Source organism: Pipistrellus kuhlii, unplaced genomic scaffold (genome assembly GCF_014108245.1).
Source record: "Pipistrellus kuhlii isolate mPipKuh1 unplaced genomic scaffold, mPipKuh1.p scaffold_m20_p_3, whole genome shotgun sequence".
NCBI lineage: Eukaryota > Metazoa > Chordata > Mammalia > Chiroptera > Vespertilionidae > Pipistrellus > Pipistrellus kuhlii.
In genome coordinates this window covers 173,797,781-173,814,634 of record NW_023425529.1, presented here as the reverse complement: position 1 = coordinate 173,814,634, position 16,854 = coordinate 173,797,781, and positions in this window count along the sequence as shown.

The following is a 16,854-nucleotide window of genomic DNA, read 5'->3' as shown; positions in this document are numbered from 1 at the left end:
TAATTCCACACAGGTGGCATTTGTCACACTGCCTGGATGTGTGCCTACTTGTTTCCTGTCTTTTTTTCTTGCCTGATATAAAATCCCCAAAAGAGGGATATTTTTGTTTATTTATTTATTTTTATCCTTCAAAGCTCATCACATCTTATATGTGGTAATTAATTAGATAGATTTAGGTTAAAGGATAGGTAAACTTTCAAGATTATATATATATATATATATATATATATATATATATATATATATAGATAGATAGATAGATAGATATATCATATATATATATATATATATATGGTGTTGTTATTAATCCTCACCTAAGGATATTCTTTCCGTTGATTTTCAGGCAGAGTGGAAGGAAGGGAAAGAGAGAGAAACCTCGACGTGAGAGACACATTGATTGGTTCCCTCCTGTATGCACCCCAACCAGGTCTGGGGATAGAACCTGCAACTTAGGTATGTGCCCTTGACTGGGAATCAATCCTGTGACCCTTTGGTGTACAGGCTGATGCTCTATCCACACCTGATAGTGTTCATTATATTTTCTTAAACTGAAAAATTTTACTAATAAAGGGGAAAGACAATGTTATATGTCACTGTGGGGATGACTCTGCCACCAGGAATACATGTCCATTTCACTGTGACTTATAAGTTACCATTTATGATTTCCTGAAAAACAAAAAAAGGAATTTGCTAACACTTATTGAGCATATACTCTGTTTCAGGCACTAAGTGCCTCATGTGCACTAAGTCATCGGTCAGCAAACTGAGGATCCAGAGTCAAATGTGGTTTGCCGACCACTGATCTAGACTGTGGATTCCAATACTTAGAGGCTGTTGTTGTTCCTTGTGATTAAGCCCCTATCTCAGTGGTCGGCAAACTCATTAGTCAACAAAGCTGCAGTTTGCCGACCACTGCACTAAGTCATTTAGCCTCACAGCAACCTCATGAGATGGTCCATAACTGCAGTTAAGAGGGTGAGCCTGGGAGTAGACTGATTGGGTTTGAAACCCAGCTCCACCATTTCCTAGCTGCTCTTTTTCGGCAAGTTGCTTAACCTGTGTATCTCAGTTTCCTAATTTATAAAATGGGAATAATAAAAAGTACCAAATTCAGAGGAGTATTTTGAGGATTATCATACTTTAGTGAAACCAAGAAGTCATTCACCATAAGGCATTATTAGAGAAAAATCTACCAATTATTAGAGAAAAATCTACCAATAAACCTCTCAACACCACAGATTGTTAGATGCAGCTTGATTTCTCAGATGTTAACATAAGAAGAAATGTTCATCTAACAACCAAAGAAATGTGGTGAATGGTTTAAATGAATGATATTACTGTTGTGAACTGAATTGCCCCCTCCCCCATTTATAAGTTGATGTGTTAACCCCTAATACCTCAGAAGGAGATTATATTTGGGGATAAGGTCTTTAAAGAGGTGATTCAGTAAAATTAGGTCATGTGGATAGGCCCTATTCCAATATAAATGGTGTCCTTATAAGAAAAGGAGATTAGGATACAGACACTCAGAGGGAAGACCATGTGAAGACATAAGAACACAGCAGGCATCTGCAAGCCAAGGGGAAAGGCCTCAAAAGAAACCAATCCTACCAATAGCATGGACTTCCTGCTGTCAGAACGGTGAAGAAATATATTTCTGTTGGGTAAGCCACCTCCTCTGTGGTATGTTGTTCTGGCAGCCAGAGCAAACTCATACTAGATACCTCAATAAAAGCTTTCTAAGACCACAAGACAAGGAACTGAGATATGGGACAGACACTCTGTCTTAGCAGGGGATCTCCAAGCCAATCTCAATGGTCCCTTATATTCAAACAACCTAGGGCCAAGTTACACCATTTCTCCTACTTGGGTCTCAACTCAGAGAGCAGTCAACTATTAACTTGGGACACAGAGCTATATGTCAGAGCAGAACACCACTAGCATTTGACCCCTTAGGTTTGATCCTGTGTGAGTGCCTTTCAAAAAAATTCCTATTTGGGGGAAGGTGAGGAATTTTTGAGTGTCAACACACTATTAGCTGGATTCTGGCTAAAGTATGTGGCCTCATGTTTAGTTCAGATGGTCTTTAGCAAAAACTGACAGTGGGTACTTGACATGAAAAGGGTTTTCAAATCCAATTTCTAGATTAATTAGATCTTCAAATAGGGTTGACGCCCCCTCCCATTCTTTTTTTACAGTGGTTGGGCATTTTTGCATAATCTGAAGAAAGATCATTGAGACTGAAATGTGGCTGCTAAGAGGCTTCAGCTCATGTTTGTTAATCTCCTGTATGGTGAAACACTGGCACCCAGACAAACCCTCATTCACATCGGCACAAAGCACTAGTTATATGTGTTGAAATTCCTTAAAGAAATGTCTTGTAGGCTGTCAGTGCTGGAAATACCTCACCAAGTATTGCTCAACATCCTGGGAAGACAGTCTGCTGGCATCTGGACACTCACTCTGGGGAAGAGTTGCAGTATTCTGGGGCACGTGGGGCTGCTGAGGACAGAGGAGCAGGGGTGGATGGGTGGGTTGGATGTTTTCTCTGTAATCATCCCAGACCGGCCAGCTCCAGACTGCCCACTTTCTCAGTCCATTGAGAGTATCTCAGGCTTGTCACCAGAACTGCCATGTCCCCTGCTTAGGACTGGATTTTTCTGTTTTCTGATTATAAGCCCTAGTAACTTTAGTTTCCTTAGCTTTGACTTGGAGAAATAAGAGGGTGAGGAATGAAGAAAGGATTTTTGATCAGCATCAAAGGTGTGTAGGGGTCAGGTTGGATGGGAACTAAATGAATTGTGCCTCGAGTATTTGGAGGTAACTGATGGAGTAAGTGCCCATACAGTGCAAAGGAAGGCAGATATGGCGATGTGGTAACAGCAAAAAGGGATCATTACTAGAAGGGTAAGGAATGGTACTGAGCCAGGGCAGTGCTTTTCACTGTGGCCCCTAAACCAGAACCAACTGGGATAAAATGCAAATTCATGACCTCACCCCAGACCTACTGAATCATAGACTCTGAGGGTGGAGGCCAGCCATCTGTGCTTGAACAAATCCCCCTGGTGATTATGATGCATACTAAAATTTGTTAGAAGCACTTCTGGAATGAGGAAAAGACAGTCTTGGTAGTGCTGGGTGGGGAGGTGAGTAGAGAGGAGGAAAGAGGGAATGGCAGAGAATAGACTAAAGAGTAGAAAGAAGTTCTCCATAAAAAGGAAAAATGCCCTAGATGGTTTGCTTGCAGGCTTGATCTAGGCTGGGGCATGTGTGGGAGGCAACCAATTGATGTATCTCTCTCACATCGATGTTTCCCTCCATCTGTCTCTCCCTCATCCCTCCACTTTCTCTAAAAAGGAAAAGTCATTAGGGCTTCCAGAATCAAAGAAGAATGTGAGTCAAGATTAGAGCAGCCAGAGGTTGAGGGAGGGAGAAATGGACAGAAACTATTTAATGGGTACAGTATTTTATTTGGGATGATGACAATGTTTTGGAATAATGAACACACTTAAAAAATATTTGTAGCACTTAAAGATAGCTTGGTCTGGATATTCAGTTGACATCATGCAGAAGTTTTGAGGAGAGACACAGCAAACAAAGATAAAAGAACAAATCTGGAGATAAAATAATTACTCTTAAAAATTAGAACATGGGAAGTACATTGTTAAATTTCACCTGCAGGTCCCAGAGGGGCTCATTTATTTTCTTTTCGTTCTACTCTAACCTGATGTGGGTTGAATGATATGTCCATGTCTTAATGCCCAGAATTGGAAATGTGATCTTATTGGAAAAAGGTCTTTGCAGATGTAATCAAATTAAGAATCTTAAAATACAAGAACATACCATGTTCATGGATTGGTAGAATCCACATCATTAAAATGTCCATACTACCCAAAGCAATCTACAGATTTAATGCAATCCCCATTAAAATACCAATAGCATACTTCAAAGATTTAGAACAAACTATCCAAAAACTCATTTGTATTAAAAAAGACCCCAAATAGCCACAGCAATTCTGAGAAAGAAGAGCAATGTGGGAGGGATCACAATACCAGATATCAAGCTATATTACCAAGCCACAATTCTCAAAACTGCCTGGTACTGGTACAAGAACAGACATATAGACCAGTGGAACAGAACAGAGAACCCAGAAATTGACCCAAGTCATTATGCTCAATTAATATTTGACAAAGGAAACAAGAGCATACAATGGAGTCAAGACAGTCTCTTCAATAAATGGTGTTGGGAAATTTGGTCAGATACATGCAAAAAAATAAAACTAGATTACCAACTTATACCATACACCAAAACAAACTCAAAATGGTTAAAGGACTTAAATGTAAGACTGGAAACCATAAAAATCATACAAGACTTCATAGGCAGCAAAATAGCAGACATTTGTCGTAGCGATATCTTTACAGATATAGCTCATGGGGCAATGGAGACTAAGGAGAAAATAAACAAGTGGGACTATATCAAAATGAAAAGTTTCTGCACAGCAAAAGAAACTATCAACAAAACAACAACAATAAAAAAAACCCACTGCATGGGAGAACATATTAGCCAATGATATTTCAGATTAGGATTTAATCAAAATTTACATACAACTTAACAGAAGGAAGATAAAGGATCCAATCAAAAAATGGGCAAAGGACTTAAATAGACACTTTTTGAAAGAGGACATACAAACATATGGAAACATGTTCAGTCACTAATCATCCGAGAGATGCAAATCAAAACAACAATGAGATAACATTTCATACCTGTCAGAATGGCTATCATCAACAAATCAACAATTGACAAGTGCTGGCAAGGAAGGATGTAGAAAAAAAGGAACCCTTGTGTACTGTTGGTGGGAATGCAGATTGGTGCAGCCATAGTGGAAGACAGTATGGGGTTTCCTCAAAAAGTTATAAATGGAACTCCCATTTTACCCAGTAATTCCACTTCTAGAACTATATCTCAAGAAACCAGAAACACCAATCAGAAAGGATATATGTACCCCTATATTCATAGCAGCACAATTTACAATAGTTAAGATTTGGAAACAACCTAAGTACCCATCAGCAGATGAGTGGAATAAAAAACAGTGGTACATCTACACAATGAAATACTGTGCCACTATAAAAGAGAAGGAACTTTTACCATTTGCAACATATGGATGGAACTGGAGAGCATTATGCTAAGCAAAATAAGCCAGTTGGAGAAAGATAAGTATCACATGATCTCACTCATATGTGAGATATAATGATCAACATAATTTGATGAACCAGAATAGATCCAGAGAGCAAACCAAAGGACTTGTATGCATATATATTAGCATAACCAATGGGCACAGATACTTGGGTAGTGGGGTGGGAATGGCGGGGAGGGTGTCCAGCGGGGGAAAAAGGAGACATATGTAAAACTTTAGACAATAAAAAAAAAAAGAATCTCAAGATAATATCATTCAGGATTATTTAAGTGAACCTTAAATCCAATGACTAGTGTCTTTATGACACAGAAGAGGCGACAGACACAGAGAGAAGGTGTTGAGAAGACTGGGGCAGAGAGATTGAAGTTACACAGTTATGAACCAAGGAATGCATTGAGTCACCAGAAGCTGCAAGAAGCCAGGAAGCATTTTCAGGACATGTGGCCCTGCTGACACCTTGATTTTGGCCTTCAGAACTGTGAGATAATACATTTCCACGCTTGTGTAATTTGTTATGGAAGCTGTAGGGCATGAATACACCTAAACAGAAAGGCCATGGGACTTGGAGTCAGAATGCCTATGTCTTAAATTATTAGCACCTTATTCACTCTAACGGAGTAGGGACCCTTGGAGTCACAGCGGTCCCCATCTGGCTTGCATCACTCACTACTTTACCTACCTCTCCCTGATGAGTACTGAGTCTGTGTCCTCAGTACTCTCTCAAGTCTTCCCCTTCTTTTTTTTCTTTTTTTAAAATATATATTTTATTGATTTTTCAGAGAGAGGAAGAGAGAGGGATAGAGAGTTAGAAACATCGATGAGAGAGAATCATCGATCAGCTGCCTCTTGCACACCCCCTAGGTACATGCCCTTGACAACCAAGGTACATGCCCTTGACTGGAATCGAACCTGGGACCTTTCAGTCCACAAGCCAACACTCTATCCACTGAGCCAAACCGGTTTTGGCTCCCCTTCTTTGACATGCTGGCATTCTAGCAAGGGGTTGGGGTTGGTGAGTTGATAACCCAGATATTTAGAGTATTTAGAGATGATGCAATCTACCATCCTTTGAATAGCTTGGGTGATTTACTATGGATGAAGAGGGAATTTTTTTCCTGAAATGCAGCAAGATGCCTTTTTTCAGAACTGGGCACTCCATGGTATTTTTATGAAGTAATAAAAGGGATTGTCTCCTGGCCAGGTTTCAGTCATTCCTTCCAGAAGGTTGGAGGGGGTGACTGTGGGTGAGAAGGCCTTCCTTGCAAAGCAGAAGAAATAAACATGGGCCTGCAGTGGGGGTGGCATGTCATCAGGTCATTAGCACCTGTGAGAGGCAGGTGAGGCCTGTGTGGTATTTAGAATTGCCCTTGAGTTCTCCACCAGACAAAATATACAACCTATAGCCCGTCTTTCTCACAGGCTATGTGTCTTTTAAGAAAACTGCTAGCGTTAGCTACTCCTGCAGAGAATTATATGATAGATGGACCAGTCTCCATCAAGGGGATTTATTTGTGAAGTACCAGAAAACACTGTGGTTAGCAGCACTTTGCTGCTATGCTTCTGATGCTGGCTGCCTTCTCGGCTGCTCTGTGTCATATTTTCACAGTTCTGCTCCCTCTCTGTGAGGTGTCTGTGGAGGGACACTGGAGTTGATGCTTTATGTGTAATGTTCCCTTTGGTTTTGCATCAGGGGTGAGGAGATTTAGTTCCAAGTAGGACGAGGTAAAACTGTGAGCGACAACATGTGTCTTTGGTTCCTCCCTACCTCCCATTCCTGGGAACTTAAGTTTGTTCTTGTGTCAATACTCAGACTTCACACTTCAATCTTCTTCTCATTTTTTTTTTTTTCCTATCAAAGCCCAGCTACCCTTTCATTCAATCCTTTTAAGTTTGGATCTGTTGACTAAGGTCCTAACAGCTATTAGCATCCTATCATTTCCAGGCAAGTCATTTGCACTTTAGTGGCCTTCTGTAGGATGGTGGGAATTTCAGAACCACGGTGTGGGGCAGTGGGGGAGTGTTCCTTAGAGGCTCTCGAATCACAGGACACATGTGACTGTTGACTGATGCAGTGACTCAACAGACCTGGGGCCAACGTGGAAAGTGAATTCATTGATTTGGTTTCACAGAGGTTTTTCAGCTTCACCTCAGAAGTCAATCTCAGAAAGAGAAATGTTGGTTCTAGCTCCTTCTTCCTGATGGTGGCTCCCTTCAAAGGCAGGGTGATGAGTGGGGAAGCTGGCAAGACTGCCTCTGGGGTTGGCTCAGCCTCCAAATGGCCATGTGATCCTGGGCCCTGCCCTTAACTCTCCTGAATTGCTTTCCTTGCCTTTAAAATTTAGTGTTAAATCAAATGGAATTAGGTGAGTGTCCAACCAGAAAAATCATCCAGGCCAATGGTAAAAATCCAGCTTTCTGGGCCTCATATCAGAACACATGAATCTGACTTTCTGCAGAGGGAGGTGGGCATCTGTTTGTTTGTTTTTTGTTTGTTTGTTTTTATAAGTACTTTTGTGACTTAAAGGACCAAGTAGGGTCAGAAACAGATGAAGACAATTTCTCAAGGTCCTTTCTGCCTTGGTCCCTGTAAAGCTCTCCAGAAGGCCATTGGGGCAATGGCTTCAGCAAGGACCCAGGAGCCCAAATGTCAGAGTTCAAATCCTTGCTCTGTGACCTCATGTCTCTTATGCCTCAGTCTTCTCATCTGCAGAGTGGGCATCATAAGATATCAGTCATGTAGGCTTGATGATTAAATGATGTCAAATAAGTAAAGGGTACAGAATAGTGCCTAGCACAAGCAAGGGCTCAGGAATATGGTGGGTGAGTTAAAACTTCAGAGGGCAGAGCTGGAAAAGACATTGGACAGAGCTTCTGAACCCAGTTCAGTGTCACCTCTCTGCCTCCTGCCTTTGAGCTTTGAGGCAGCCAGGTTCAGCCCCTTACTGCTGCCTCCTGACCATCCTCCGTTGACTTAGCATGTCATTTGAGTTTATTTACATACAAGTCAAATTCTGACTAGATTCCAAGTACCCCAAAGGCAGGGCAGGGGCTCAGTCATCATTTTACCCTCGGTACAGAGAACAGCTGTCCAAGGTCAGGCCCTGCATCAACATTGGCTGAGTCCAATTCATCTCCTGGGCCTCTCGGGTTCTCAGCTCTCCCTGCTTTTCTCTGTCTGTCTGTCTCCTCTCATCTCTGCCTCTGTCTTCCTGAATTGGATTGCCCCAGCATTCTAAATGAGACATAAAAGCTGAGTGAATAACTTTTTCCTGATAGCTCATGAGTGATGTAGGTTGAGTTTAGTCACTGTTTGAACTCTAAGAGTTCATTCCTCTATATGCTCATTGAACTGTATCAGAGTTCCTCTAATTGGGGGGAATGGGGAAGTGAGGTGAGTGCAAGGAAACAGCAACAAAAGGAAGTTGGGGAGATAGAAAGCAGATTTCCTTCCTGCATTTCTTAGTGGTTATTCACCTTGAAGGGACAAGCAGATGCCTGATTCGGGGGTTAGCAATGAATTTGGATAAAATATGATCTTGCATAGAAAATGAAGAAAAGGGCCTGCTTGAAGAGAAGCAGGAAAAAGTCAGGACCAAGGTCACTGGCCTCTCCTCGTAGAAGAGAAACAGAAAATGGGAACTCTGCTTCTAGGCAAGTTAATTCACTTCTCCGGGCCCCTAGTGAGTACACGTCTCCAAGCTTCCTTCCAGCTTTGAAGTGTGTGGCTCTCTCCAAGTGTGTTTCTGGTATGTCATAAGTGCTCAAACATGCTGAGCAATTGCATATGTTGACCTGGATCTCCAGTCACTCCGTGGCACAGCAAGGGCTCTGTTCCACGAAGAGGCCATGCAGTCCCTGCCCAGGTGAGCTGCAGCATTTTTCCTTTATACGTGGCCCTGGGTGTGGGTTTACCCTCAGGCAGGCCACACCAGAGCTGAGGCAGCTTTTACATTTCTCATGAACTGTGACTCTTAAGTCACCCTCACGTAACTTCCTATGCTATGGCCCAGTCATCCCACAGGCTGTCTTGGAATGTTCTACGTTTGGCTTTCCCATTGTTCCAGATCTTCACCACCATAGAATGCACACAGTGAATCACAGGACCGAGCCTGCCAGGATGTTCCAGGTGTCGTGGAGAGGCCCTGGCAGGGACTGAAGGATTCATAACATCTCATGTGCTCAGGGTTTAGTCAGGCTACTGTCCTCATCCTTGCCTTGGCTCGTCTCAAACCGCCCCCCTTGTCAATCACCCCCTTCCTCTCCTAGAGCCTCCCCCAGGTCCGCTCATCCCACATCAGTCTCACACATGCCTCTCTTCATGAGTGTTTGGCTGTGGGCACCATCATCCGCAGGGAGTTTGTCCTCCCTGCTAAGCTTCCCCTCTGCTACTCATTCCACTCACTCCAGTACAGTCAGCTTTTAGGAGTGTGAGGAGGTTGGCTGAGTCAGGGCACAGGTAACTGCAGGTGAGTCATCTCCCCAGGTGCACGTGGGGGGAAGAAAACGTGTGGATGTACTGGTAGGAAGCAGTGGCATCCAGGTTAAGAGTATAGCTGAATCAAGCGTTAGTCATTGAACCCCGGGGAGAAAGAAGCCCTCACTGAGAGGGGCTGTGCATGTGTATTGGTGGGATTTGGTTAGAGAGAAGAGACAGCAAGCAAACCTACCACCTCATGGAGCTGTTTGCTAAGTATAGTCTGAGAGTAAACTATGGATCATTTAAATTCATGAAAGATCGTCAGTGAGGGCCTTCATTGCGGGTGACTCTGTGCTTTTGGCCCCATGGCTGGCTTACAGTGCTTATTGCCTTTGAGAAGGACCCATGGCAAGAGGCTGACATTTGCAGCTGGGGGAGTGGTATTAGACTTCATGGTAAAGGAAGCATGCATTTTCCTGGAAACCTTTTCAAAAGGAGCATGATTATCCCCTGTGTCTAAAATGGTCAAAGGCCAGCTGAAACCGGTTTGACTCAGCGGTAGAGCATCGGTCTGCGGACTGAAAAGTCCCAGGTTTGATTCTGGTCAAGGGCATGTACATTGGTTGCAGGCACATCCCCGGTAGGGGGTGTGCAAGAGGGAGCTGGTTGATGTTTCTCTCTCATTGACATTTCTAGCTCTCTATCTCTCTCCCTTCCTCTCTGTAAAAAAAATCAATAAAATATATTGTATTAAATGGTCAAAGGCCAAACTGAAGGTATGGGTGGCACCAATTCATCCGACACGGCCCTTGAAGATCTGTGGACCTATGGCCTTTCCATTCATCAACTGGGGACAGGAAGATGTTGTCCCAAGCAACTGAGGACCAGTCCCTATGAGAAAGCTGAGATAAGTGAGCATTAATCACTTTCATTGAAATTTCCTCTTATAGCTTTTGCAAGACACTTAGTCTCTCACCTCATTACCCTTCTTTCTCCTCAGATTGGCTCTCTCAATCTAATATCGACCATCCACCTTTCTATCACACATGCCATCGCTCTCTGGTCTCTGAGATCACAGACCCTAGAGTCCCCTGGGATTTAGTAAATTCACTGAGACTCTTAATCATTTCTTAAAATCAACCCTGCCCCTTCCCTCCCAATTCTTTTTATTCCACCCCCTACCCCCACCATCCCCGTATTCTGCTGCCATCAAACAGCTTTGGGCCTTCATATTACATCATGCATGATCTTCTGGCTGCTGATTTACAGCTGGTATTTCCCTCCCCAAATCTCGCTGAATCATACTAGGATGACAGGATGAGCAGTTTCTTCAGGATTGTCACAATCAGCAGGGACTGCTACCTGTGCACTAAAAATCCTTTTCCTCTTCCTAGGCACATGGGTATTTAATGTATTTAAAGGTAGCATGTATTTAAAAGTAGCATGTAACTGAGTTTTCAGGCCGTGGTATGTGAGTAAAATGACCAATACTTTGAGAAGAGCACAGCTATAAGCAGAGATCCAGAGTTTGGAGACAGGAGCATTACAAATGAAATGTGCCTGGTTCCCTGAATGACTGTGAGGAGGAAAGATACCCACCAATGAGATTGGATTTCTTATGTCAGCAAGAAATATATGTACACTGTGTTTGAAAATATTGGGGGCTATGTATTACCACAGCTTAGACTAACCTAATAAAACCCACTTCAAGTCCAAATTTCTCTACCGGATTTTTCAGGTCTCTTAGGAGTTGTTCCTTCCCCCATCTGGCTGCATTTCCCAGTGCTCCCTCCTCTGCCATCCCTATTCCAGACATCCTAGTCTCAGTGAACTCTGAGCATGCCCAGTCCTGCCCTCCTGCTCTATGCCTGCTCATCTCAGTGTCTGCCCTCTGCCTCCTTTCCTTGCTCATCCCAGTCTCTAGTCATTCCAGGAAGAGCCTCAAACAATTTCATCCCACTCTGAATTAATTGGTCAGTAATTGCTTCATGTATGAGCTAGTTTTCTCTTCTTTCTCATAGGCAAAAATTGACTCTGTGCTCCTCAATGCTAGGGATACAGTAGAAGTTAAATACATTGTCTGTGAACTGATTGTAGTCTGAGATCCTCAGACTTTATTCCTTGATATAAATAACATATCATTTGTTCACTCAACAAAGGAGTGTTTGGGAGTAAACTTTTTACAACCCACCAGCCTTGTTATAAAGAGCTGCAGTGAAAGCTGTATTAAGAAGTAACTAACTTTCAGCCCTAGCCAGTTTGGTTCAGTTCATAGAGCACTGGCCTGTGGACCAAAGAGTCCCAGGTTCAATTCTGGTGAAGTGTGAGTACCTTGGTTGCAGGCTCCTCCCCAGCCTGGGCCCTAGTCAGGGCCTGTGCAGGAGGCAACCAATCGATGTGTTTTTCTCACATCAATGTTTCTCTCTGTCTTTCCCTTTCTCTTCCATTCTATCTAAAAAGATCAATGGGAAAATATTCTCAGCTGAGGATTAACAAAGCAAAGCAAACAAAAAGTAACTGACTTTCAGCATATATGTCAGACTACAAGACTCTATGATTCGATGCTGTCTATGTCCTCGTGAGTCCCTGAAGTTGACCATGTATTCTCACTTTCCCCTAAAAGTTTTTCTGTCACTGCTGTACACCAACGCTCAACCCTGAGGCTGGACACACCCAGGAAAGTACAAGGCAGGACCTCCAGAGCAAAGAACTTCCACTTTGAGTCTCAGCGTGTCTTTGCCTATTTGTCAGAATGCTACTCATAAAAGTCAGGCCTTGTGGAGAGAGAGGAATTTCTTGTTAATTGCCAATATGTCCCTTTGCCATGTTTTTAACCAAGTCCTCTGTGCCTCCATCAAAGAACGGTGGACAAAGCAGATATCCCCTCAGCCCTTCCCAATCCACTGTCCAGAAGGAGATGGATTTGGGGCAGAGAAAGTCCTTGAGAACGAGGATGATAAAGTGAAATGCCTTCTGGCTCTCTGAAATGTGGAAGGAGTGTGGGTCTGAGATCAGTAGGCTCTGATCAATAGGCATCCTCTCCAGGGGGATGTTAGGTTGAGAGAGAGGCCAAGATGAGAGGGGCTCTTACTCCACTTCTTGTTGGGAGTCTGGGAAAAGACCCCTTGAAGGGTGTCCCCTCCACTGCCATGTAGTTGCTGGAATGTCCACTCAACAGGTTAGAAATATTTGTTTTGTTCACTGATCCCAAGAGCTAGAACAGTGCCTGGAACATAGTACATGCTCAATAAACATTTCTAGGGTGACTGTATCTTAGTTAAATTGCCTCTGGAAGGGAACCCATGTGGCTTGGAATCGCTATGAGTCCTGTGGTGGGGACATGGATGAGTGGAAGGGCTGGATGGTGAGCTTATGTGAGTTGTGGCCACAATGGAGACTGTGAGAAGGACCCTTTGGACTGCATGGGGCAATAATATCCTCAAGCTATGTTAGGAGAACACTCCGTACCAGAGAGACCAGGTGGGACTGAGCCTGGCTGACCAAGAGTCACCAAAGCCTCCTTGGCATGGTGTTGGCAACATCAAGCAAACAGAGGTGCCATACCCTACAGGACAGAGAATAGCACAAGGGCACCAAGGCATCAGAGGCCATCTCTGCAACCATGAGGTCCTGGCAATCTTTCCCAAATTCTATGGTCATCTGAGAGAGGAGGATGGACTGGGGCAGAACACAAAGCATTTCCTTGAAAAGAACTGTTTTAAAGAGACTGTTGAAGCAAGAAGAGACTCAGATATATGTGATCTGGCACATTTGAGTTTCCTTTCTACTCTTTAAATTGGAGCTGGCATTAGCACCTACTTCATACATGGCTGTGAGAATTATAAAGCATTACGAATCAGCAGGTGGTAATCTTTCAAAAAATATGTTTTTATCGATTTCAGAGAGGACTTAAGAGGGAGAGAGAGATAGAAACATCAATGAGGGAGAATCATTGATTGGCTGCCTCCTGCACTCCCTCTACTGGGGATTGAGCCTGTAACCCGGACATGTGCCCTTGACTGGGATCGAACCTGGGACCCTTCAGTCTGCAGGCTAACCCTCTATCCACTGAGCCAAACCTGCTAGGGCTCAAGAGGTGGTAACTGATATCTTTGCTGTCATTGTTCCCCATAGAGGTGGCACTCCTGGGGATGACTAGGTCAGTTATGAAAAATAAGATGTCACATTTATTTTGCACATCTGGGCGCAGTGTGAAAAAAATTTTTTTGCTATCGTAACAGTAACAACAACACGACTTGAGTAGGGATTTGTGGCTTACAAAGCACTTGAGAGTATTCTCCCCTTGAATCCTCTCAACAATGCCACACTGGGAGATCAGTTCCACCTCTATTACACAGCAAGTCTGACTCATCCAAGGCCATAACTTCTAGCACATGCTGGAGCCAGTTCTGGAAATCAGGATTCCTGACTCCAAACTCCCTTCTCTTTCAACTCTTTCACGCCTATAAACTCCAAGGCCACTGGAGAGGGTGGGACCCTCCATCTATTTCTCGGGTCACTAGACTCCCCTCTACAAAGAGGCTTTTGTTTAGCTGGTCTGGGGTACTGAGAAAGAAACAGGATTACAGAGGGTCCCAAACATGTGCTGGTGAAAGAACAGATTCTCTGGCTAACTTTTTTTTTTTTAATCAATCTTTATTGTTCATATTATTACAAAGGTTTCTCATTTCTTCCCCCCTCCACCAGGTTCCCACCCCACCCTCTGCCCCCTCCCCATCCCCCATTGTCCTCATCCATAGGTGCACAGTTTATGTTCAGTCTCTTCCTCCCTCCCTTTCCCCAATAGTAAATCCCTTTTCAGATAGTAAATCTGTTACTTAGCATCTTCTCATATCAATAATACCTCCACATGCCCAATGATACACTTCACACAAAAGACATTTCCAAATAGGCCAACCAGCCTCATCCAGGCCCCACCCAAGGCACTCACAGATCAACACCCCAGCGCTATACTAACTCAACACATCCAGATCTAAGCCTGCATCACTTAATTCAGCAGACCCTCAAGTTCCCGCAAAAGTTTCCAGCCATGTCTGAGAGGCAGCCGTGGGGCAGGGGCAGGCGAGGAGCGAGCTGTTCCAGGCCTGGATGCTCCGGGCCTGGCCTCTGTTGCTCTGGTTTGTTCCACAACCAGCTGCTCCGGGTCTGGTCACTGCCGCTCCCGACCTAGTTGCTCTGGACTTGGCTGTTGCTGCTCCAGGCCTGGCCGTACCCGACCCGGCTGCTCTGGGCCCGGTTGCTCCGGGCCCAGCTGCTCCGGGCCTGGCCGCTCCCAGCCTGGCAGCTGCTGCTCTGGGCCTGGCCACACCAGACCCGGCTGCTCCGGGCCTGGCCGCTCCCAGCCTGGCAGCTGCTGCTCCGGGCCTGGTCTCTGGCTAACTTAATAAGTGCTAGAATCATTCGCGCAAAAATCATGCCAATGCAAGAATGTATTTCAGTGATTCTCGGGGCCTAGAAGTACTCCCATTAGCATCATGTGGCAACAGAGCCATCGCAATCTGAGAGGCAAGTGGCTCAGGGTATAGGGCGATCAGGTGGCCTTTCCTGGTCACACAGAATCAGCGGTGACTCAGCTATGGGGAACCCTCCTCATCACAAGGTGAAAGTGGCTGGTGGAGATGGCCAGTGCCATGAACAAGGGAATTGAAGTCAGGTGCACAGGTGAGCTGCCCAGTTAAAGGACTTTTGCTTCTGTCTTAGGCCTTTTCCATGGCAAACAAGACCCCCAATTCACATTCACTTCCACACTCAGCAGGGTTGGGTTTGCCTCATGACCTATAATGGGGGTTTCTTGTTATAAAGGCTTGGGGCTTTTTCACAGAATGCAAGTCAGCTGGATCAGGGACTGGAAAATCCCCAGGGACTAACCCTGAGCTGGGCAGTCTTCTGGTCAGACTGGCCTCCCTCTTTGTGGGCTGGCTGGCCTCCCTCTCCGGCCTCCTGGCTGCTACAAGGCTAATTCCTCCTGATGGAAATCCCGGCTTTTCAGAGGAGGGATTTGATTTGCCTGGATCGGGGTCTCCACACTCACTGTGGTTGGATCGCCCAGCTGTTCCCCTGAAGTGTTCACAAGGCCCCTGGCCCTGCCCCTGCTCATTCCCACTTTGCCTAGCAGAGACAGGCCTTTAGGTCACAATGGATGTGGAGAAGGAGAAGTTTATTCTGCCTTCTACTTTTATTTCAGAAGGACAAAGGGTTTTTTTTGTTTTGTTTTTTTCCATTTGAGCCTTTTCCTTGCAGTCCACTCCAGAGTGAGGGCAGCTCTTGCTACAGGGAGAAAGGTGGTTGCTTCATGCAAAAGCAAAAGCTGTTTTTGACAGAGCCACCTACCTGTGCTATAACATGACCAATGTCCTCTATGCATCGAATAACCAGTCCTTGGCACTGTTAGGGGATGCTCGGTTATGGAAAAAGGGATGAAAGCAGAGAGACAGGGCTGCCAGCATGCAGACACATTTAGAACTCTGTGATTTGTGCTTCACCTCCTGTTACTGCCTTTGCTTTTTCTTCCTTTCTTTCTTTCTTTCTTTCTTTCTTTCTTTTTCTTTTTTCTTTTTGTCATTTGGTAGAGAGTAGGCCTGCTGACCCCCACAGACTCACACCATGAGGAAACCAAGTCAGAAAGGAGTGGCCCAAACTCACGTGACATTTTGGCTGGTTGGGGGTTTTGATTTCCTATGTGGATAGTTTCTGATATGAAAGAAAAATTTGAGGGCTTGTCTGTCTCCAAATTTCCCCCCTAAAACAAACCTATATAATAAAAGGCTAAAATGCAAATTGACTGAATGGAGGAATAACCAGTCACTATGACATGCACTGACCATCAGGGGGCAGATGCTAACACAGGAGCTGCCCCCTGGTGGTCAGCACACCCCTACGGGGGGAGAGGGGGGGGCGCTTGTCAGCCAGAAGCCAGGCTCACAGCTGGTGAGTTCAGCGGCCGTGGCGGGAGCCTCTCTTGCCTCCGTGGCAATGCTAAGGATGTCCAGCTGCTGGCTTATTACAGGGAGCGGGCCTAAGTCCTCAGTCAGATATCTCCTGAGGGCTCCCGGACTGTAAGAGGGCGCAGGCCAGATTGAGGGACACTCTTCTTCCCCCCCCCCCCCGCCCCAGTGCACAAATTTCATGCACCCGGGCCTCTAGTTGGAATAATAAAGAGTAACAGTACTGTTACTGTTACCGGAATTCATTTCACAGGGAAGTTATAAAACGGAGAATTTAT